Here is a 24,412-nt window from a genome sequence, read left to right as displayed (position 1 = left end):
AATATATTTTTATCAATTTTCTCAACGTGAGAAGCACAACTTGTCACCAGCAATGTTCCATAGTAATAGACTATAGAACCTGCATTCCAAACTCAAGGAACCTCTTTCCCAATTTATTTTTGCTCCGCCCCCCTGCCCTTTAAACTAGTGATGATAATCCTGTGTATAGTCCACTATAGTCTAGACAGTTAGATTTAGATATAGAGCTGCCAGATCTTCCAGATTTTTCACTTATTTCCTGAGGCAGTCTCAACCTTCATGCCTTCGTAAACTGCTGACATGCACCGGTCCATGTACATTTTCCATGTTTGTAGATGTGATAATTCTCTTGGGGGCACAAAAGAGTTGTTGGGTTTCACAGGTTTCGTGCCCCACAGGGCCATTGTTGTTTCTCATCAACAAAAATGACGTTTTTTTCCCAACTTCATGTTGGATTGGGGCTCATTGTAAGTTGCAACAGACCTACCCTCCCTGTCATTGATTTTTATAATGATTAAAGTAGCAAGAGAATGATGCCTGGACTCCCGCAAGAGTTCATATTTGAGGCTCTGAACATAGAAATGGAAGGAATGAAAGAGTGTCCAACATATTAATTGGGGTGCAAGGCAAACATTGAAATGAAGGCTATCTTGTATTACCATAAATATTTTGCTGATGTATAAATAAGGGGATTTGTGTAAACATGTCTAAATGGCGGCTTATTACCTCTAGTTGACCTGTCATTAGCAAGAGTTGACAGACACCTTTGAAGGAAAAAGGGAGGCATTCATTTGATGAACTTTGGAGGACAACATATGTCTTAACACGTTGAGTTCCTTGCCCATCCAATGTTGCCTAAATGTCAGTGCAGTTTCAAAGAACTATCTCAACTATGAAGCTGTCAAATAAAATCAGCTTTGGCTGAGAATAGCAATAACCTCTTTGAAATGCTTTACTTTAGGAGGATCTATTAATTTTGATCTGTGATAAAGATGGTGACATTTTCATTCTTAATACATATTATTAGTTTAGTACAACTTGACATTGATGTTTTGGTGATTATCTGCCAATTTAATTGAAGGTTTATAAGATACATAATGATGTGATGACACCTGACGTAATGAGGCCACTTAAATTGTGTGTGGTTCAAATAATAATGTATCAGGAAATTCCGTTTGGGGTGGGCGGATTATTGACTTCAGTGGATGTACTTATGCTGACTGTGACTGACCAAGTTTGCAAAGTAGTGGAAGTATCTAATTGCTCTGAAACTTAAGAAGCAATAGTTTTAATTCTACTCTGTGTTTAAAAGCTGAGAATTAAAGAATTGCCTTCACATCTATGAACAATCACTTGGTGACCACAGTCGATGTGCTAACAAGCTGGGTTGAGGAAAATGCAATACCACCCATGGAACAAGCGGGCTTTAGAAAGACACATAATAAGCTTCATAATAGCTTATTAATGCAGACGATAAATAAAGAATACTTTCAGCTTAGGGGAGGAGCAGTATATGCTGCATTTATATACTATTCTACTGTGTTTGATAGAGTGGATAGGATGGCCCTCTGGAGGAAACTGCTCGGGATGGGGGTTCCGCCTTGCCAGCTACACCTAGTTATAGCTCTGCACTCATCCACCTGGTGCAAAGTCCTTTTGGGAGGAGAGCAGGGTCTGTCCTCAAAACTCATCACAAAAAATGGGCTGAAGCAGGATTGCTTACTGGCACCACTGCTATTTTCCCTTTACACTTACGACTTGCCCGCTGCTATAGGGAAGCCTGATGGTTATGCGTCTAGAATAGGTGGCCGCTCCATTGCCTGCCTTTTATACACGGATGACATAGTAGTGATGGACCTTACTCCTGAAGGTCTAAATCACAGTTTGGCCGCCCTTAATCAATACTCTATGCAGCACTACTTGAAAATTAATGCACTTAAATCTCAAGTACTACGATTCATGAGGCAAAAAAGTTGGGGAATAAAGCTAATCTATCTTGGTCCCCTGGGCAACATGAGCTAGAGCAGGTAAACTCATATTGTTTTTTAGGTAAAATTCTATCTGGCTCTCTCAGTGATCAAGATCATATCCGGAATAATATCAGCAAGGCCCTATCTCAAGCGCAAGGTTTAGTGGCCTTTTATAATGCAGTTTGCTGGCACCACTTTCTCCATTTACTCACAGCCTAACAAGCAAAGATTTCGGCCACCCTGCAATAGAATGTATCGAAATATCGAAATGGGACTCCCTCGATAAAATAGAAGGGTGGATTTCAAGATGTTTTGCCTCCTGTAATACCTTTGCCCCAGTGGCCGCTTTAAGGCTAGAATTTGGCATTGGGAATCTTTGTCCAGGGCCTTGTGGAGGTTGTCTGGAGGGCTCACTGTCTAGCACATAGTGAGGCACGAACTTCGAGAAACCTGGCTTTTATAAAAATCTTCAATAGTCTGAGAGGAAAATCCAGGTTTTTCAGAAAATATACTTGTGCGGTTCCGCTGTTAGAGCTGGATCCAGATCTTTAAACAGCGGTACTGCATACTACTCTTGAAGAGAATTTAAAAAAAAAAAAAATTCTGAAGGAAGTAGGTGACATGACCTAAAGGTTTTTTTTAATGGGGGATTCATGAGAAAGTAACTAAAACTGTGACCCTCAAATATGCTCAGCCCTATTTCATGTGGAATCTCCCTCATGGAGTGAGGTGCCTTTTCATCTTAATTAGATGAGATAGAGTGCCAATCAGGGAATTAATCTCCAAGTGGGATGGAGCCACGAACATCTGTGACCTGTGGCAAAGGGGGGTACAGAATATTAGGCATGCTTTATTTGTCTGCCATGTTTTAACCATTCACTGGAAAAAATGGGTGAAACCCTCTTTTTGCGACTAAATATTCAATCAGCTGGGGAGGACCTGAACGCTTTATATAAACCACCAAATGAAATGTTCTGTATTAGGATTTTTAATTTCTTTAAATCCTTTTTAAACCTATTTTAAATCCCTCTTGATTGGGGGGGGGGGGGGGGGGGCTTCCCAGCACTGTCTCAATATAGTAATGTTGGGTCGGTGCTGGACGACTCCCTCGACTTACCTGGGAGGAGGGATATTATAAGGATTTGTTAATTTTAAATGAGTTTTGTATAAACAAGTGACTAGGGGGGTAGCATGCCTATGTTAGATATTTGGCTTCTGGTACCAGGAACATACTGTGATTGTTCAACTGTGATTTTAATCTGTACATTCTCATAAGGTCATTGGGGGAAGTCAATAAGAATGATTTCTTTTGGAGTCTGTTATTTGAAACACAGTACTCGGGTTGCCAAAGATGAGGTATATGGCAAAGAGTGGGAGTGGAGGACTTTCTTTTTATGATTTTAGAGAAAGTAACTGTAAGAACTTAATTTTATATGGAACTGTATTTATATTGTGTTATTGGTGTGTGTATGGTTTTTGCATGTGGACCTCTTTGGAGTTCCAAATCATGGAATAAACAAATTGAATTGAATTGAAATTTATGTGGCAAAGTGTAAAAGATGTTTGTTTTCGGTAGGTTCTTATCAAGAAGGGAAGTTTGACTTTGCCTACTATGCAAGTATCTTTTGATGTGAATTTCTTCTTCATTAACCTAGATTAAAAGTAGACAGCCCCAAATAGTGATTTTAAAACTAAGCAACTTCTTATTCTTTGTTTATGTGTCTCTAATTCCACTGGCCATTAATGAACACAAGACTCTTGGTGTGCTTCTCAGGGTAAAAGATTTATGACACCACTAGAATCAGACATCGTCATAGTCTACCACTTGAAGCAATACGATAGCATGCATTACACATAGAGTAATTCACACTGCGTGGCCCCCATCGTTTAAAAAAAACTTGATAAATATAGCAAAACACATATTTTATTGACCTGAGTCAAGATAATGGTGTTCTTTTTCAAAGTACATCCCCAAAATCCGGATCATCTCACTTTTAAGAGACCTAAAATGACACCTCTGCAGACTTTACTTCCATGACTAACCCCCTTTTTAATCCCCTTCCCTATGTCGTCTTGCTCTTCTGTAATATGTTAATACAATCTGTTGATGGTAAATTGTACCATTTTCGTGTGGCTTGCCCGTCATACAGAAATAAGTTAAATAAACAATCCAAGTACAGTAGAAGAGAGGCAATCTGAGGTAGTCTGCAGGTCACAAGCCTTAAATAAATGGTTCTTCCGAATAACACTGCCCCTTCCCTTGGAAAGATTTGTGAGGCCATCAGTTTGCTCGGCTTTCCATGGCCTCACACAACATTATACTGTATTGCTTCACCTTTGAACTTGTATCTTACCCAGTAACAGCACATGAAGATTGGTATGTGAGTGGAGCAGATTCTGTGTAGTATGCTGGCAAATCTTCACAAACTGTGGAATGCTAAGACATTGATGCAATGCAGACATCAAGTAAACCAGATAAAAGAGAATGGTATATGGATGAGAAGGGATCATAAAATGAAGCAAATTGTGATAAGCCTTGGACTCAGGTGGTGGAAATGGAACAGAAGCTGACATTTAATAATGGAAGGATGGGTATGATAGAGGAAGAAGATGGGTGTATTGAATATGGGGGACCCATGGGCTAATATCAGCAAGGTGCACGGAGGTTAGCAAGATGGGTGGATGACTAGGGCTCATAAGACTCCAACATCCATTGTTGCCCAATATGCGTGGTTGACACGGCCTGATATGCAAGAACCTCCTTTCCCCACAACAATTGTTTATTGACCCATGTGTTTGTTTGGCTCTGTAGTTTGCCTCCTTTGATTGGAATTGTGGGATGTAGATGGCACATCTCTTTTTACACCCTCTTGCACCTGGTTTAAAGAGACACCAGCCATGTGGCTTGTTGCCACAGAACTGTGTTCCCTTTAGCCCACTATAAATTGTAGTGAAGAATGCTCCTCTGCAGCATATGTTTGTCACTCAAAGTTGTCAGTCTTATTCTTTTTTTCAAAATAGCTTAAGTTATGGATTCGCCAATGCATAGGGGTCTTCTTTATTGACCAAAATCATTCCTTAAATATGGAGATTCATGTCCAAGGTGGACCCCTAACCACGCCCCCCCAACCCCAGATTTGAATTGCTGCCTTTTTCTTTTGGTTCAAAAGTTGATAACCCACAATGTGATTGCCCCCCAGACTGGAAGGCTGGACTGCACCTGGTCTAGATGAACAAAAACTGCTGAAAATTGTATATGGTTTGCAAGTGGGAAAGATGAATGTACTTATGGCTAAAGGTGTTGAGTGGCCTGATAATGATTTCCAAATTAATTAATCTCAAGGAAGCCCTCAATATCACCATCCTTTGAACAGAAAGGCCCATGTGTGGGACAGTCCGGTCCCTTTTCCTTTAACCCATTCACCATGGCCAATCATCTCTCAGGCTGCCTCCTCACTGCATATATATATATAAATCCCTATACTTGCAAAGTAGTTGTGTAATGTGTGCCGAAAAAACAAACCATCAATTGATGTTTGTGTAGGCAGTAAAACTGTAAATGATTAGAGACTTCTTGAAGTGGTGTACGGTACTTCTTTGAGTAGAAACATTTTGAGAAATGCAAACATATTGCCTTATGACCACATGGCAACACCAGATTTGTGAAGGCACACCTTTTAAGGTCAAGAACAAACGGCAAGCTTCATAATTTTAGGCAATATATGTGCACATTCATGTTTAAAAAATAAAAAATAAATGTATTTTCGATGACTGCCAATTATTTGTGCTGAAAAAAAATAATTAGCAATGCCCTTTTGAATTCTTGCTCCAGGAAAGTGCTTCATTGAAAGTTGCCTCGAGTTGAGTACTAAATATAGGAGGTAAATGGTCATTAAAATACAGGACACTGGTTCCCGGCTAAATAAATGATTTTCGCCAGCTAAGAGGTTTATGTCCACGGAAATGCACCTCGGACCATCTCTTGGTTGCAACAAATAGTAAAGGATGGACTTCGTTTTGAGCTTTCTTGTTTATGCCTGCGAGGAGAGCAAGGTGTTGTATTTAACACCCCCACTTAACATTTAGCTTCAATACAGTTTGTACAGTCTTAAAAAGGCAGATATTCTAATTGCGTTGTGACATTAATGAGGTATTAGAAGTGGGAACTTTGGAGGGTCACTGATGAGGAGACTTCATATTGCTGGAACGCTTGTTTTGTTTTTAGGAATGCTGGCGTTACAGCCAGTGGCCCAATGGATTGATTTCTGTGTGGGTGGACATTTATGGCTTTCTATTTCATTTAGTTGCAGAGATTTAAAACGTCAAACAATTGTGGACTGAGCTACAATGCCCTTATATCTGTAGGCCCGGGTTATATGCATTGACTGTCTGTGTTTGTTTTTGAACTCAAATAATTTCGGTTCTAAACATTTCAGATTTTCGCTGGGGTGTTCTTTCAAAGAGTTCACGAACGGATTCTCTCCTCATGCAATATTTAATGTACTTAGCCTGTTTATATCACTGACACAGAGTGCGTGCTAGTCTCTCAAACGAGTACATTCTTTTCCGCCTCACTGCACGCTGTCTTGTACTCCCAGGCTTGCACATTGTGTTAGCAGATATTTAAAGCACTTCAACCAAACATTTTATAGGTCATGATGAACTGAGCCTATAAAAAGAGTTATTGCAATGGAGTTAATGTGGTGCTGCAGCGGATAGCACAGGGAACACTCAGGGCTGTTCGTCACATACCAGCAGGAAAATAAAATGTCTGCCACACTTGTGTTGATGTAGATTTAAAATATAATGGCAGTCGGTCGAGGTAATCAGGGTTTTGCATATAGCTAAGATAAGATGGACCATCCAGAAAGGAAAGTAGTAAATCTAAATGAAGGTCTTAAGTATACTTTTAAATACATTAGGTAGATGACCACTACCATATTTTAACATGTATCCCGCTGAGCAAAAAAGTTTTCTTTTCTTGGTTAGAATAAATGTTGTGTTCTAGAGCGCACCACAATATTTAGTGTAGCTATATATAGTGTGTGTCTCATTGGCGTAACAAGGACCCTGCCATCCCCTGAGGTGTTGGGGGGCGGGTGGGGGGCAGAGAGGGGGCTAGCTCCAAGGGCCCCTGCTGCACAGGCGGAAGTGAGGTCCCCTTACAGGTACTTTGCGGGGGAGGGGGGTGGGGGTTGCTAAAGTTTCTTTATGCCACTAGTGTGAGTGTATATATGTGTGTGTGTGTGTGTGTGTGTGAGTATATGTACATATATTAGAAGTAATGTCTACCTTAACTTGCTTACAAATTATAAAATGTATAGTATAAAAATAATAGCAAAATCGGGACCTTTAACGTGCATAGCAAACAATGTGGCAATTGTATTGCATAGTTTAAAATGAATAACCATAATTAGCTATAAACATCAGTGGTATCCATGATCTTTCAAAAGAAATTTGTATTCAGCCGCGTTCTGCTCTACATGGTATTATTATGTAGATAGATAGTCTTGACCTCATCTGACTGCAGTGTTTGCTCTTTGCTCGCTAGTTTATGAACACTCATGGTTTGACTGTTACTGTGTGTGGTCTGCCAGCATTCCAATGCCACTTTCTGCATGTCTAGCGTTGGACATTTTTTATGGTATTTTCTTAAACCTGTATTTAACCCATTCAGTATCTTTCACAGTTGATTGTTAAGACACTTTTGTTACGCATACTTAATGCGGTCATCTTTGGTACCCTTTAGAGCTTGCAGCGTTTCCTATCTCTGTTGTAAAGTGCACGCATTGCCTTAAATGAAATATTTTTTCGAATTGTATTGCGTATACAGTCTTTATCATTGTATATTGGTACAGCCTTGTTAACACATTTCACTCAGTTTCAGACTGAAACAGCGAAAGGATACTTGGTAACAATAAAATAGACAGCACTTTGGGTAATGTATTGTCAGGAGGCTGCATATGTTTCTGTTCAGTTATCGTGGCTGCCATCACCAATGTCTTGTTACCTTTTTTTATCAGCCACTTCCTTCTGTCAGCCTAGGTCTTCTTTCAATAGACAGTTTCTTTTCAAATGCAACTCATTGTAAGGTACATACAACGTGTTTTAATTTTTATTTTTTTTGTTTTTTTTTGTTTTTTTAACCTTGTCCTTATTTAGTAAGTTTGAAAAATAAATATTTCAATACCTTGTTAAATTAATCGCTTATTGGGGATTTACATATTTCTGTGAGTGAGGGTGGATAAAGAAGCGTTTTTTTAATATAGCATTTTGGATGTGAACTTGTCTGTTTTGTGTTTCCTCTGCGTGCGTCGCTGTGAAACTAAATGAAAGTGTGTTGTGCGCACGTTGCCACATTGTTTAATGGCCCTGGTTGGATAGCCTTGAAAAACACATGTTGTGAAATTATAGATTTTTCGTCGTATGGATGTGACAAGCTATGTGTAGGAGCAATGCATTATGTTTTGAGTGTTTTTCTAGTACAGAACAGTATGGGGAAATAAGCCCTTAGCCTCCTGTCAGTCTTGGGGCCCTTTGCACCAATATTTTAAATGACCGTTGTACTGGAAAGTGTAATCCTCCATTTAACCAACTTTTCTTCACATCATAAGCAAGGTTAGTTTCTGTACTATCATCAGACCAAATGTGAGATATTGGTCCGATTTGTCTGGAATTAGAAATAGTGTATAGCATCAGATATTTCTTTAAACTCTGAAAAAAGAAACATCGCTGCTCTCACATGTCAGAGATTTCACTGCTCAGGTCTCTCCTCTAATCAGATGTGAGCTGCTTGCCTTTGTTAAATCCTTGACAGCTAGGTGTTCAGCCATGACGTGCACACAATTATAAGCTATGAGATGGAGGCTTGTTGAGATGCCTGTGCAAACCTGGTAGTAGATTACCTGCTTTTATATGCTAGCTGTAATTTGTTGACAATTAACCGTGGTTAACAATATTAAACGTTGTGCTAGCTATGAGCTGTTGAGGACTGTTGATGACCGTAACAAACATTGCCATTTGTGCCAGTAATGGTGGGTAAGAAGACTCCGAATCCATCTGCAGATCACACCACCCTTCGTGATGCAGGGCCTTTGTCAAGTCTAAGGGTCCACCCTGCACACAAAACATTTTCTCAAATTGAGCTGTGGTTTTTCAGCACTTATCTGCCCTTATTCTCTCCCTATTTGTTTCTGTAAAGCTTGTTGGTTACATATTTTCTCACCAATATTGGTTGTCATCCTTTAAAACTCTAATGGCTGGCACGAGGCAATCTCAAACCTGGTGTGTAGTAAGCCATCCCAGTCAAAACATGTGAAAGTGACTAATGCTTCTGGTCCTTAATAAATCAGTTTACCCTCCATCGAGGAAGGCTGTGAAACTTGAAATTCTGCATGTGGTTATTACCTCATTCCCTAGCATGCAAACCTTACCACATATCTGAAGCCAGTGCAAATTCTCAAACTGAAGAGTAGTGTGTTGGTACATCTTTCCATTGCTAAAGTTGTTTCTCCTACGAATCATCCATCTAGCAGTAGGTCCAAACCACTAAAGTGTCTTAATATGAAACTTTGGGTTCATGGTTTGTTTACTACCGTAATGTCTGGTTGTTGTCATTAGGTGGACTCTTAAAGAGTTTGTTCCTTAAAATGCCCTTGTTCGCCTGGCCTTGCTGTATACTTGCGTAGTTTGAAGCGGTGTTTAGGAATTTTATGTGGCATTCATATTCCATTTCACAGCTCTACTATTCTGGCATTCCTTTAAGCTTACAGTGACAAACATTGTGAACGGCATCCAACAAAAGCTTTACACCTGGATGGTACTGGAGGGCATGGGTTCTGGGGTACTTGAAAAGAGATCCATGCTTATTAGCTACCATATACACTAACAAACTGTAGGCATAGGTTAGCCCTCTTGGACTAGGAATACTGTAATGTGACTGGACTTGCATTAGACTGGTAGTTGTCTGTTCTGGACATTGTGTATGTGCTAGACGCTTCTAAACTCTCACCTATTGCTGCTGTTACGTTCTTTCCATTGAGTAAGAGAATCCACTTTTCTTATCCAGCTCCTCTGGGATTCATTATTGAGAATTGTCAATTAACCAGTCCTAAGATGGAGATATACAATTTAGCGCTGCACTTCTAGGCATTCAATTTGGATATTAAAATTGTATTTTATGTGTGTTTCTAAGTTTCTACAGGAAATGTTTGACCACACTGCCCTTTCTAATGCACTAGTACATGAGGATTTCTGTGCTAGTTAGTATACATTAAATGATCTTCCAGGGAAATGGTTTTCTCACTGTTTAAACACCATATCTTAAGTCTAATTGAAAGTAGCAACCGCAACGTATTTATTCAATTGAAAGCTATTTGGGAAATTCGGATAAACTTGGACACTTTTATTACAAAGCTGATGAAATTACAAAGTAAGCTTTCAACCATTTAGGTACCTGTCTTGTTTGCTAACAAAACTGAGAAATTTGGTTTTTCTTGGGAAGAGGTATCTCCTTTCTATTGGACGAAATTATAAGAAAATCCTAATACTCTTCTTTCTGTTGCTATTTTCTCACCATGCTTATTCTGGTCCTATATAGTATGAAAGTAAATGGAATCTTCCTGGCAGGTCCTTCTGAAGCGTCACCATACTGGCTTTGTGAAACCAGTGTTCTTGTTTTTTGAGTTGCATCAGTCATCTTGCAGTGCTGTCAAATCCATACCCTGCACCCACTTAGATCTTTCTGGTACCACCCTAATGCATGCTGTACACTATTACCCCCAAGTCCCACCGTCCTTGTCTCTTTCATTACTATATGGAGAGGAATCTCTTCATGATAGAAAAAAAAGAACACGAGGAATGCTCTGTCTCCGCACCCCTGCCCCCACTGGGCAGTACATAACCATATACTTACCCGGCATTTCTTCTGTTCTTTTTTTCTGTCCATGACAGGGTGATGAGGATGGGCTGCTCCTGTGAGGCTCTAGCAGCGTGGTGGCTTCCTCTGGCTTGGCAGAGGAGAGGCTGGATGACTGTGCATTTCTGCTCAGGTGCCTTGCTCCGAAGCAGAGCGTTGTCCTGCAGTTTTGCCGACTGGCCACTTGGCGGGTCCTGTGTGTGGCTCAAGGTGGCTGGGGCGGTTTCAGACAGCAGAAGCTAGCGTCCTTTGCTTCCGGGTTGATGTTTCGTGCCGGCAATGTCACGGTGAAGCTGTTGCTGTGGCGTGCCGGTAAGTGTATTTTGCTTTTTTTTACGTTCATTGCGCTATGTAGGATATGGCCCAGGCGTTGCCTGATTCGGTGCCTATTGACTCATGTCGCCAGTTTGATAGGACACACGTCCTTGGCTGAGGATGCAGTTATTCGGGATGCTGTGGATAAGAAAGTGGATTTTTCCCTGAAGAAGGCAGATTCTGGGACTCATTTGGCTTTGAGTGATGAAATTTATAGGACTTGCGTATCTCAGTCTTTACTATCGGATCGCAAAGCCTTGAATAGTGCTCTGGATGGGTCCTCGGACCGCTCACGGTTTGATGTCCCGTATTGAGCATCAAGTACAGTTCTGTCGGATATTTCTTTTGCTGTCATGCGGGCATCAGCTCTGGCTGAGGGAGCTTGGGTATCCGCTTGCTGGAATCTTGTTCTCTGGGACTGGAAAATGGATGCGGCACCAAGGGCTTCAGCATTTCAACTCCCTTTACAGGGCAATGTATTGTTTGGGGCTGAATTGGAGGAGAAATTGCATAAGCTTTTTAAGGAGAAGAAGCATTCCTCATCCTTTCATTCCACTTTGGGAGATCACCGTTTGTTTCGCAGGAAATCTCCCGTTCAGGCTCCCTCCAGGCGAGCGTTTGTGAGATCACAAGGTCATTTTCCGCTGGCAGGGACAAGAAACACAAGTTCCCCCCACTTCCCCCCCCCCCTCTTCCTAAGGCTTGTTCCTGACTATATGACTGTCCTAGATCTCGAGGTAGGGGGCCGTTTGCAGCATTTTCTTTAGGCTTGGACTCACCACCTCAGATATGTTGGTTATGGGCATTGTTCACCATGGTTATAAAATCGAATTCCAGGCTGTTCCTCTTCTGTCGAGGGTGCGTCCCACTGCGTTGCTGTCGGACCCTGGCATACGGAATGCACTGATGTTGGTCATCAGTTCCTTGCTGCAGAAGAAGGTGGTGGAGCTAGTCCCACAGCCAGAACTGTGTCAGGGTTTCTATTCAGTAATCTTTTTGGTTCCTAAACATATGGGGGGCTTCTGGCTGTTTTTGGATTTGAAGGCTCTGAACAAATTTGTCAGCCATGTCCCCTTCAAGATGGAAACTTAGCAGAGGATCATTCCATTGGTGTTTCAGGATCATTTTCTTTGCACCCTGGATCTTCAGGATGCCTACTACCATGTTCCAGTGCATCCATCATCTCAACAATTTCTTAGGTTCTGTATCCAGGGGTGGCACTATCTGTTCATAATTCTTCTGTTTGGCCTCCGGTCAGACCCAACAGGTATTCACAAAAGTGGTTGCTCCACTGGTAGCGTCTCTACATCTCCAAAGGGGTGCACTTGTACCCTTATCTCGACAACTGGTTGATTCATGCTCCCTCCCCAGCCCGGCTTGTGCAGGGCCGTCAGTTGGTTTGTTTGTCTCTGCAGAGACATGGGTTTCTCCTGAACTGGAACAAATGCCAGCTGCCTCCATCTCAGGATCTGACATTTATTGGGGCACACTTTCGTACAGATCTTAACCGAGTGTTTCTGCCAGTAGCCAGAATCCATATCTTACAGTCTCTGGCTCTGGAGTTGCTGTCTCGGTTGTCTGCTCCAGTGCAGCAGTGGCTTCGGTTGTTGGGTCTCATGGCTGCTGCAGTGTTTACTGTTCCTCGGGCTCAGTTTCATCTCTGTCCTTTGTGGGTTCATCTGCTCTCTTGTTGGGATTCTCAGTTGCACCAGTCCGACCAGGAGGTGCCTGTCAAGACTGGGGTTCGAGCATCTGCAATGGTGGACATTGGACTCCAGTCTGGCAAAAGGTGTTCCTTTTTAGCCCACTCCTCCATTGGTTTTGACTACTGATGCCAGTGCTTTTGGGTGGGGGGCAACCCGGGGCAACAACTCTCTTCAGGCCCGATGGTCTCCTCAGGAGGGGAGGCGTTCCTCCAATTGGAGGGAGCTCATGGCTGTGTTCCGGTCCTGTATGGGGTTTCACCATTCTCTCATTGGTCACAACTTGGTGGTTCAGTCTGACAACATGGTCATGGTGGCCTACCTCAACAAACAGGGTGGTATTTGGTCCAAGTCTCTCAATCTGGTGGTGCAGCGGTTGTTTCGCTGGGGCGATCTCTACCTTCAGTCCCTGGTTGCTGTACCTGTGTGTGAGGTGGACAAAGGGGTGGAGGACTCCCTCAGGAGATGTTTTCCCCCTTTGCAAGAGATTTCTCTCTCCAGGGAGGCGTTTCTCATGGTGTGCGAGAGGTTTGGTGTACCCTACCTCAACCTCTTTATTTCCTGGCTCACTGCTCAGGTTCTTCTGTTCTGCTCTTGGGGCCCTCAGCCAGGAGCATGGGGAGTGGATGCATTGACAGTCTCCTGGCCAACCCGGCTGTTGTATGCTTTCCCTCCTATCCCCCTCATTTCCAGGTTTTTGGCTCTGTTGCTGAGGGAGGGTAGATGGGTGATTCTGGTGGTCCCTTTTTGGCCTCGGAAGTCTTGGTTCCCTGTTGTCCGGTTGTTGTCAGTTCAGGGTCCTTGGTTTCTTCCTCTGGTTCCCTCCCTTCTATGGTCCGTTCCTCCTCTACCTCTCTGGAAGCTTCGGCTATCGGTTTGGAAGTTGAAAGGCAGGGGTTACAGCACAGGGCATTCCCAGGCATTTAGAGGTGTCCATTCAGCAGTCACGTAAGCTATCTACTTTGAAATCCTATGCTAGGGATTGGAGTAATTTTCAGAAATGTTCTCCCCTTGGTGTTTCTCCATTGGTTTGTTCCTTACCGACTGTTCTTCAGTTCTTGTGGGAAGGTTGAGAAATGCCGATTGTCTCTACCTTGTGGGCTTAGTGGGCTGCTATTAAGGCTTTTCGTGCCCCGTGGGGTAATCTCGCAGATTTGGAGGAGTTGGTTTCTCGTCTGTTGAAGAGTTTTTCTCTTTCCCGTCCTCTGGTGAAGCCTTTTTCCTTTTTGGGATTTGCCTCTGGTGCTTCATTCCTTGCTCTCTTCCCCGTTTGAACCTCTGGAAGCCACGAATGTTAAATTTTTTACTTTCAAGGTTGTGTTTTTGGTTGCTATTACCTCAGCTAGGTGCATTGGGAAATTGGGTGCTTTAATGGCTAGAGAACCTTTTTTGTCTTTTTCAGAAGATGGGGTTGTGTTGCCTCTGGATTTGTCCTTTGTTCCCAAGGCAGCCTCTCAGTTTCATCATTCTCGGGAGATTGTCCTCCCTTCCTTGCAGGCGGGGTCTCCTGGAGAAGGGGATCTGGATTGGTCTTTGCTGGATATTTGTAGGGCACTTTTGGTCTACCTTGAGCAGACTCAATCTTTTCACAAATCAGACTCTCTTTCTCTCCTTTGGTTCTTCTATGGGGGAGAAGGCATCCTCTCTTTCCATTGGCTGATGGCTGAAGCAGGTTATTGAACTAGCTTATTCTTTAGCCGGTGTTTCTCCTCCCGTAGGTGTACCAGGTCGCTCTACCAGAGGCAAGGCTGCTTCTTGGGCAGAAATAAAGGCTGTCTCCATCTCTGAGATTTGTCGGGAAGCAACTTGGCCTGTTGCTAATACCTTTGTTTACCACTATTGTCTTCAGAATGTGTTGGGGGGAGAATTTATTTTGGGTTGGGAGTGCTTCGGGCAATTTGCTCCCAAGTTTGCTGTTTTCATTAAATCACTTTTGGCATGTACTCGGTTGTTTGCCTCTGTGGTTCTTTGTTCTATTTTGGTGTGTTTTCTCTCCAGCCAGTCTGTTTTCGTCTTGGATATTCTCCATATAGTATTGAAGGGGACGAGGACCGTGAGATATGGGGGTAATGTTTGGTTACTTACCAGTAATCTTTACTACTCCTGGTCCTGTAGTCCTCGTCCCAGCCATTACGCCCCTCCCTCCCTCCTGGACTGCCTTCCAGTCAGGGGGCTTGGTAGTTCAGGAGGAATGCTGGGTAAGTACATGGTTATGTACTCCCCGGTGGGGGCGGGCGTGGGGCTAGAGAATTCCTTGTGTTCTTTTTTTTTTTCTGTCATGGAGAGATTACTCTCCATATATTAATGAAGGGGATGAGAACTACCGGATTACCGGTAAGTAACCAGACATTTACATACTAAAACCAAAATCTTCTGATACGTTTTGCATTCTTGCTTCTGAAGGGTTTTAAGTGGTATGAAGAACTAATTACCATATTTTCCAGCGTATAAGACGACTGGGCGTATAAGACGACCCCCTACTTTTCCTGTTAAAATATAGGGTTTGGGCTATACTCGCTGTATAAGACTACCCCTCTTCCAACACACACCAAATAAAAATTTAAAAACATCAGATTTGATTTTAACATGGTCATTTTAATTCAAATGCTTATGACATGCAGGTACTTGGTAGGAAAACTGTCACTTATAAACAGAAGGCTGTTTGTCATCAAACATGTAAACATAAAACAGTGCAAGTGGAATAGCCTGGAGCACATGCAGGAATACGTGCCTGTCCAGACAACTGCCAGCGAGGATTGCGGCACACGGTAAGGACAGCTCAACTCACGGTTGACCAATCAGCTCTGTGTCCACAAGTAGCTGAATCTTGTGGGATGTGGAACCCATCATACGCTTGGAATCGATTTCCAAATGCAACGCACGGTGGCTCAGCTACAGGGCGCCTGTCCCTGAAGTTTCAGCACACCGTATACCGGCGAATAAGACGACCCCCGACTTTTGAGGAGATTTTCAGGGGTTAAAAAGTCGTCTTATATGCCGGAAAATACGGTATTTGCTATGTGTAGTTGTAGGAGGAGAGTTAAGGGTGCCTGTAATTTTTTTAATGCGAAGGGAGTAGAACAAGAACTATGCACAGTGTTTGTGTATGTTACACTTGCTCTTGTCTGAGTGGAGTCTTAGACACTGGTAAATATTGTGGCGTTTTTGCAAATATGTGGAAATTACTTCTACTAACCAGTTCCAGCTTTATCATTTCCACTTATGACCGTGCATGTGATGAACAAATAACTAAGCCCAATCTGCCTAAGGTGAAATAGCTCTATGTCCCTCCTTTTGTGGAGCCAGTGGTGTTACTTCCGATATTTATCAATTTCATATTTTCCCTTCATAAAAAAAAAGTAAATCTTACAGCTTGCAATCGTTCTGAGGCTCCATAGTACAGCGAACAACTTTCGATATGTACAGAACCCACAGCACTTATTATAGACACCCCTTTTGCTTACTCTGAGTCATTTTGTACTCTTAAGCTTAGTACTAGAACAACCATATTATGGCTGTGCGCTCTTGCTTGCCTTCTGCAAAATGTAACCGAGTCCGATTAATCCTTTCGCTCTCATTAGTGCACGGTTGCATTGGCATTGGAGGGATGTGTTGGTGTGGTGTGGCAATGATGCCTAGCGTTCCATATTGTCTGATAAAGGACTGCTAGTGCCCTTTCCTTAAACTTTAGTTCCCTTATTTCCAAAAATGATTTAAATGTAAGTACGAATCATAAACTAAAGAACTAAGCATTTGCTCAAACAATCATCTTTCAGGTATATTTTTCTTTTAATAATAATACAAATTCAAATGCCACTAAGGGAATAAGGTTTGCCCTCTTACTTTGAAATAATATAGGTCATGGAGCCAGCACAGTCAATAGATAAATCGTGCATTGTTTTGGAATCTGAAACAGGAAGCTCTCATCTTACATTAGGTGCATATATTAATGTTCTAAAAAGCACATTTTATTCAGGGACAGTGGGAGCGACCTACATTGTCAAAATGCAGTTTGTCTCTGAGCCCTTTGATCACCCACTTTATTGCAGAGATTGCTGAATCATTTAGGCCCTTTAAAAACGTTATTAAATACTCAAGCAAGCATAGTTTGTAGCAGAAGGAATACACAACCGTTCACAAGTTGTAGCAAAACACCTTTGGATAGGGCGAAAAATTGTGTTCGGGAAAAACCTGCCCTGTTGGTCACCAACTGCTACACGTGTTTTGTTACTCTGTACATAGGTATTTTCAGTTTTCAATAACTTGATATGGAAGATCGTTTTGACCGCGATGCCGTGCATGAATCGTCATATGTTTTTGTACAACTAGTTTCTTCGTTAATTCGAAGAGCTTAATGGTAAGTCTGTACATTTTCTCAGCAACAGTTCATGCATTTTCATGCGTTCAGCTATAGAATTATTGAAAGTCTGGTATTGTCTTCATTAGCATTTCGATTTTCAGCTAAAGGGTGTGGGTCGTTCCTATTGAGTCTGTAGTTCATACTATCAAGACAGAATCTTTGCTGATTTAACTGCACGATAGTGAATGTCATTCAAGAAATTCCGTTCTGCAGTGCGGTTTGCCATTGTCAGAATGATCGCTGATGCATTATTAAAAGGGAGGCAAGATCCTGGTCCTAGATGGCCCTTTGGAATAGTGTCATGCATTTTGATACTGCTGTACGTCAGACTGGCATTTCTTTAATAGATATGATGAGTTTCTTTATGGCTCAGGAAAGACAATCTTACATTTGATTTCCGTTCACTTCCCTTCATCGGAGGTAATGATGGATAACAGGAGATATGATTGGTCATTGTGCAGTCTTCAAAGTGCCAGGGTACTGATGTTGCACTTTTGCGTAATATGTAGGGGTTGTGTGAAATTTGCCTAATTTACTTTTGCGTAATAACACAAAATAGGTGCAAAATGACAGAAAATTACCTGAAATGCAAATGTGTCGTTTTGCATTATATTTTTGAGCAAAATGCACCTGTGTTAATTTTTGGTGCAAAGATACATTCACACAAATTGAGCGCCAAGAGTTGTTTGAGTTCTGTTCTTCCTGAGCGTTCACTGTAAATCTTTACTGTGAATTCCAGCCTTACACTAATTAGACTTGTCTGTCTTGTTAGGGAATTTAAGATTTTGGCTTCATTAAGCTTATTCCTGTTCAGAACCAACATTTTAAACTCCCTTTCTTTAGATTCATGTCTGCCCCCTGAGACTGTTATTTCTCTTTAGTGCCATATCAGGTGGTCCTCGAAATGCTCCAGCTGTCATACTGTTATCCTTATGATGGTGGATTAATTAACTTTAGACATGGGATTAAGTCTTGAGATGGCTTCTCATTGAGCTTTCTTTTTATAGAAGTGAAACAGATGCAGTTCTTGCAGCTCAGTCTGAATGGCAAGGTGTGTCTCAACAGTCTTGCGCTGTTATTTCTAACAACTTAATTTTCAACCAGTGTACCCCTATTTCTGGGGATCTTGAATTTGAGAATGGCCGGACCTTGCCACAAACAACTGGGGAAAACTACTTAGGGTGGAGGCTGGATTGGTGGGGGGGGGGGGGGTATACTGGTTGGCAGTATGATTTATGGATTACAAATGTGGCATGTAATGGCCCTTCCAGTTAGAGGTTCTAGTATTTATGTTCATGGTTGAGTCAGGCTTAAATGGAAGATGGATTGAGATACAAAGGTCTGTGCAGCCTCAAAGATCCCTATGTTAATTTCAGGCTTGTGATCTGAAGTTGACCAGAGATCAACAATAATGTCCCTTGACATTTCTGTCTTGCCCTTTTATTACTTTACCCTACTTAAATCGTGTATTCCCTTGTATGGAACTAACCCTATGTTTGTTCACATCTCTTTGTGAGATGCTTTCTTATGTTCCGTTTTCCTCAACTTGGAGGAATTGCTCTTGAATGGATCATTAATATCTTTTCTAACAGTAAAATTGGCACTTTATCTGAAGTGGACATCGATGGCAAATCAAATGACATATTAGATGTTAAGTTAGTTAAAAAAGAAGGAAGCGTTTGACTTGAAACATATTGAGTTCACTCATAAGCACATCAGCCTGTTTTGCTGCCTCTTAAATTCTCTGTAGAGTTTTGATCTACAATCCTCATTGTTACCCTAAGAATCAGCAGTGATCTGAGGGATTCTTGAACAAAGGTTATTTTCTGAAAACCTTATCGAAAAAGATATATTCCCGAAAGAAGGTGATAAAAAACAATTTCTCAATTTTTCTATCCAGTAAAACACTTTATTGTGACTAAGTTGCTTGCCTTATTGGATGTCCTATCTACACTGTAGATAATTATCTACAAAAAAAGCAATTTTTGAAAAGCAAATACCACGGGGTGAAAATTTAATTCCACCTAAGTATCCTTAAGAATAAATAATTGCAAGAGAAAGAGGCTTGAAGTGACCACTGTACATCTCACAACAATTAGGAGAAAATATCCACAAACCGAAATGCTAGTAGGTGCAACAATTGTCAAATCATAACATGGCTAATTAAATATTTAAAAGCTGAAAAGCGGGTTTCGTGCAAAGAGAAATTACATTCTGTAAAAGGCTCCAACTTTGAGGATAATTATGCTGAAGAAAATATCAGATTGGCTCTAAAGTTCAGCAAGGTCAACGCTTATTATTCTGCATCCTTAAATGGGTTTGTAACATGCGTCTTGCTAATTTAACCTAAGTAGGACGTCCTATAGTGATTTCCCATTCACCGTCCCTGAATAAAGATGTGTGATGGTCGCTAAAAATTCAGCCTGGAATAGTTTAGCACGTTTGTCAAGAAACTTATTCCAATTGCCATCGTTCTTCTCTTTTTAATTAGACAGCTGAGGCATCGAAATGAAGGAATGTACGAGTTTGAAAGTTACATGCTATTTAGTATGCTCCTTCCCTCGCCTGGATTTTTGTTCACAATTAAAATACATCACTTTCTTAATCGAACAGGGTTGTATTTTGTTGATTGTGCATACCAACGAAGTATGCCGCTGAAATTCTGTTTGACTTTAAATTGACTCAAGTTGCCCCCCCGCCCCCCGTTATTTTTAGTGTTTGCGTTTCATGCTTGTGTGTTTATCAGGACATTATGAAGTTATCAAATGCTTGTCAACCACAAGATTGGCTTTGAACTGGATTAATCAATACCCTTTACCGTTACACATATACGAGGTTTATTAACAGAAATAAATTTGCACATAAATCCGAGATTAAATTATGCGCAAATAACTATTCAAATTGTTATACAAATTCAATTTTTTTTAATATAGGTGGTAGGACCTTAACTTAAGTATGTGCACTAATGCGATTATGAGATGAATATGAGTAGGAAATATTAAATAATTCCCATGTAGTTTACCAGTGCCTTGTATCCCGCCTAGCACCAATTGGGGAAAAAAGTATAGAATTATCCTTAAGCTAATTGCAACCTTAGGTTTCAGGTTCTGGTGCATTATTGCACAGGGCATATAGGTCTTTTTTCTTTGAAATCGAACCCTATACTAGAATTTTGGACCCTGACATTGAGCACCTGAAGCCCAAACAGTGCTGTGGGCCGATCGCAAGGCTATACCCAAGACCCACTACCCTTTCCCTTCCAAATACAACCTGTAGGTAATTGTAGATATGAGTGTCGCTATAGTGGCTTCGATCTTTCCAGGGATGCCCTAATAAGCGCTTTCAGAGGGCAAACCCCCAGAATTGTAGACATAGGGGGTCATTACGACTTAAGCGGATGGTTTACATCTTCCGCCGAAGTCCCGCGGTCAGGTTGCAGCCAGTACATCTACCTTCCCGCGGTCACCATTAAGAGTTCCCTGCTCGGTCATCAGGCGGAAATGCTGTTTCTGCCCACGGGCCCAGAGGGGAATGTCGTACAGCATTGATGCTGGCTCATAATAGAGCCAGTGGCAATGCTGCAGTGCTTGGGGTACAGCAGCACCTGTTGAGATGTTCACCCTCTGCAAAACAGACAGTGAACATCGCAAAGGGGCTGGTCAGGGGGGCCCCTGCACTGCCCATACCAAGTGCATGCACAGTGCAGTGGCCCCCCTGGTGCACCCTGCACCCCTTTTCCGCCAGAACTTTACATGACAGTGCTAGCGCCATATGAAAGCTGGCGGAGATGGGGGGGGGGGGTCGTAATCTCCAGGATGGCACTGCTTGCAGCTCTGCCCTGGTGGATTAGGACTGCCAGTCCTTCCTGTGGAGGAGAACTGGCAGTGCTGGCGGTCCCACCGCGGAACAACCGTCACGGTCATATTGTGGCGGTCAGACTGCCACTGCAACCACCAAGGTCGTAATAAGACCCATAGTGGCCAAGTACTTTACAGTCATGCACTGGATAGAAAAAACTGCTTGAGATACAAAGTCCTTCAGTGAATTCAGATCAGGTCAATTAATTCTTTCAGTGGTGTGAAAGTTAAGGGGCAATACTAAGTAAAATATTAGTACTTCTACCGTTGGAAATGAGATTTGAAGAAAAGGAGGAAAAAATGAAAAGCACTGCAACATTTAAAATCAAAAGTGGATGAAATAGTGTCAGTATATAACAATACAGCCTGTGTATATGCACTTTGATAAATCAAAATCATTTATTTGCTTGACACTGTGATCTGGGTGTTATGTAAAAAAGCAAGGGGTTGTATTTTAGGCCTTAAAGTACTGCAAGCACGATCCCACTTCCACTTACAAATAGTGTTTTAAAACTTTTGAATGCCCTTCGTGGGATAGCGTGATTAAACCTATTTTTGAACCAAAAACGTCAAGATGTGCAGTTTATAATGTTTCACAGCCAGGCTCGGAGGATTTCCCCTCAAGATTATTCTATTTCTGTGAAGTTCAAAAGGAGCCGTACTTCCTTGTGCAGAAAGAGTGCAAGCAATGACTTCCACCGTATTTATATAACTAGCGGCACACCCTAGTTATCTATACCATTGTCATACTAAGGAAATAACAAGAGACAGAATGTCCCAAGTGAGACTTATTTACATGACACAAGTCAAGTACAGATGTTACGTGCAGATGCACTGTGGTTACGTGCAAGACTGTCCCCTGACATCCAGTGGGCCATATTTCGGTTAGTCCCCTTGTGAGCCCACCTTTATTTTCCACACATCCATATTCTGCAAGTCCCTATATAAACAGACAACGTGTTAACTTACCTTTCCTTAAACCTGTTTTAAATTGCTCTAAATCCAGTCATATTGGTCCAAATTGTGATGGTTACTTGCCATTCATGAACCGCGCCACCTGCTGTTGGTGGTAGCTCAGGAATGGCCCGGCAGGCGTTTTTGAGGTTCCCCCTCACAAACTTGAATTTTTTTTCCTTTTGTACAGTTATGTAGTCAGTTTGCCTAAAAAAATCTGTTGGTTGAATGTGTCTTTTTTTTATGAGTTGCGAATTTTATTAATGTGGCAGAGGGCTGTACCATAATGCTTAGGAATTCTCTTGATCAAAGCGCTTACTGATTGCCCAGAGTATATGGAATATGTGAGCACCCTGCATGTAGTCTGTTATAATCCTCAGTTAGTCCAATTTTTATCTTCACTGCAGTGCTTGTTGCATATGTGTGGAATATATTTTGTAAAAATTCCCTTGCACACACTTGGGGTTATAATCTGGCTTTAAGAAAATTTACTCATGTAAAGTACTGGGAGTGTGTTAAATATTAAATGGGCCAGGGTGAAATTTAAATTACAACGGTGTAATTTGCACAATTTTGTAAATTTCTTGTTATACTTGTTAGGGGAAGTCCCGAAATTACTCTATTATGCGTCTTAGCTTAATTACGCACCATTCATAGGGAAGATTCACCGCAAATGCACGGTATCAACAGAACGTACTTTTGTTTTGGTTTTTTTGCACTATTTTACTATCGTGAAACGCTCCCTTGTATAAACAAATTGCTAAAATAGATCACATGATCATTTATTTCCCAACAGTTTAAATGATCTCAAACTAAGACTTTTCAACAAAAACTATCATGCCTGCTATTCTGGTGGCATCATGCATGGGTATGTTGGCTGTAATATTGTAGTGCCCGTACAATCATTGGCACCTCTCCTCTCACTGCCCCCTTACACAACTAGTGCACTTAATTTCCATGTCCTCTCCCCAACAGACAAATTATTGAGTAAAGCACGTTTTAAGATAACCTCTGAGCAGATATCTACTAAGTAAACAGATCGCCTCACGGCCAATCAGTAGTAAGTTGGTCAGAGGCGTGGAGAAAAAAAGACCAAACTACCAACTTCTGAGCCACAGTAGAAACTATTGCTTCTGTCACAAAACGGCCAGTGTAACCTCATTTAAAGGAATGCAAATCAAAACAAACTCGGATATCTTTGGATTTTCCCTCCTTATATACTTCTGTTAAAATGCATCTTTTATTCTTATGTAGGTTGAGAACAGCATGACAGATGGCACACCTCATTTCTTTGCTGTTTCAAATCTAAGTAAATGTTTTTAACGTGGATGCGGTAATTAAATGAAATAGATTGAAAGAGTTCCACACATTTTGTGGTTTATAGAACTCGCGAGATCCCCCATAATTAAATTGAAGGGAACCTCATGAACTGTTCTGGGAATTGTTGCAAAGCGAAGTTGTTCAAGCTACAGCTGAATAGAGCGCAGAAGCCCTGTAATTCAGTTACTTGGTGGCTAGAGAGTCATAAAGAACATTAATAACGCGCTCTTACATGCTTCTCTTAACGCCCCTTAAATCCTTTCCCCAGGGGCCACTTTCCTTAAAGAGAGTACTCTGGCTAAAGTCTTTCATGGCTGAGCCAGCCAGTGTTCGAAGTCAGCCATCATTTAAAAAAATTAAATTGTTTAATTGTTCTTAAAGCCTGACACTTTCCGCAATCATTTGCTCATTAAGAAATGTGGGCAAAAGACTTGCACCGTCATCATAATGGACTTTTTGTGCAGCAGACTAATAGATCTCCAGTGATTGAGGTAAGGGACCGCCCTGCTGTCTGTATTCGTTAAAAGTTGTTCACCTTGGAGGAAACATACAAGACTCTTTAATATAATATAGGTCAGCCAGCCAGTAGTGGTAGGAAGGAGGATAAGGATCGGCTGCATTTATTTTACTCCTAACTTTCATAGACTACAAACTTGGCCATTTCTATATTATCAAGTCCTATGCCTGGATTCTGTTTTTGGGATGACACATTGCCCACTGTTGACAGCCCATGCCTCTCATTTGGAGTTGTTGGTGATTATGAACTTTAACTTTTCATTGGACCTTTTAATTCCTCGGAGATTTGATTCATGTCACACACAAGGAGATCTGAGACAAAGTCCGCTATTAACCCACGTGCTGTGTGTTACCATGCCATAGCTGCTGGCCAGGACACATCACTGTATCTAGCTCTGGGAAGGAATTGGTCCTCCCTTTTCTCAAGTCATGAACTTGCACGTTGAAACAAGTAGTTAGGCAATAGGAACTCTGTTACTGTACAATAGCAACTCTGACTTATGAAGAGAAGATGATTTCTA

The 24,412-nt window shown here is 41.6% G+C and overlaps 1 protein-coding gene across 6 annotated transcripts in view; it reads left to right on the top strand.

Annotated features, from left to right (window-relative positions):
* Positions 1 to 24,412, top strand: part of ADGRL2 (adhesion G protein-coupled receptor L2) — a 228,396-nt gene that overhangs the window by 98,458 nt on the left and 105,526 nt on the right. The gene's annotated exons all lie outside the window — the stretch shown is intronic.

Source organism: Pleurodeles waltl, chromosome 4_2 (assembly GCF_031143425.1).
Source record: "Pleurodeles waltl isolate 20211129_DDA chromosome 4_2, aPleWal1.hap1.20221129, whole genome shotgun sequence".
In the NCBI taxonomy this organism is placed as follows: Eukaryota; Metazoa; Chordata; class Amphibia; order Caudata; family Salamandridae; genus Pleurodeles; species Pleurodeles waltl.
The sequence above is the reverse complement of the archived record's forward strand: the minus strand, read 5'-3'. Positions and strand labels throughout refer to the sequence as shown.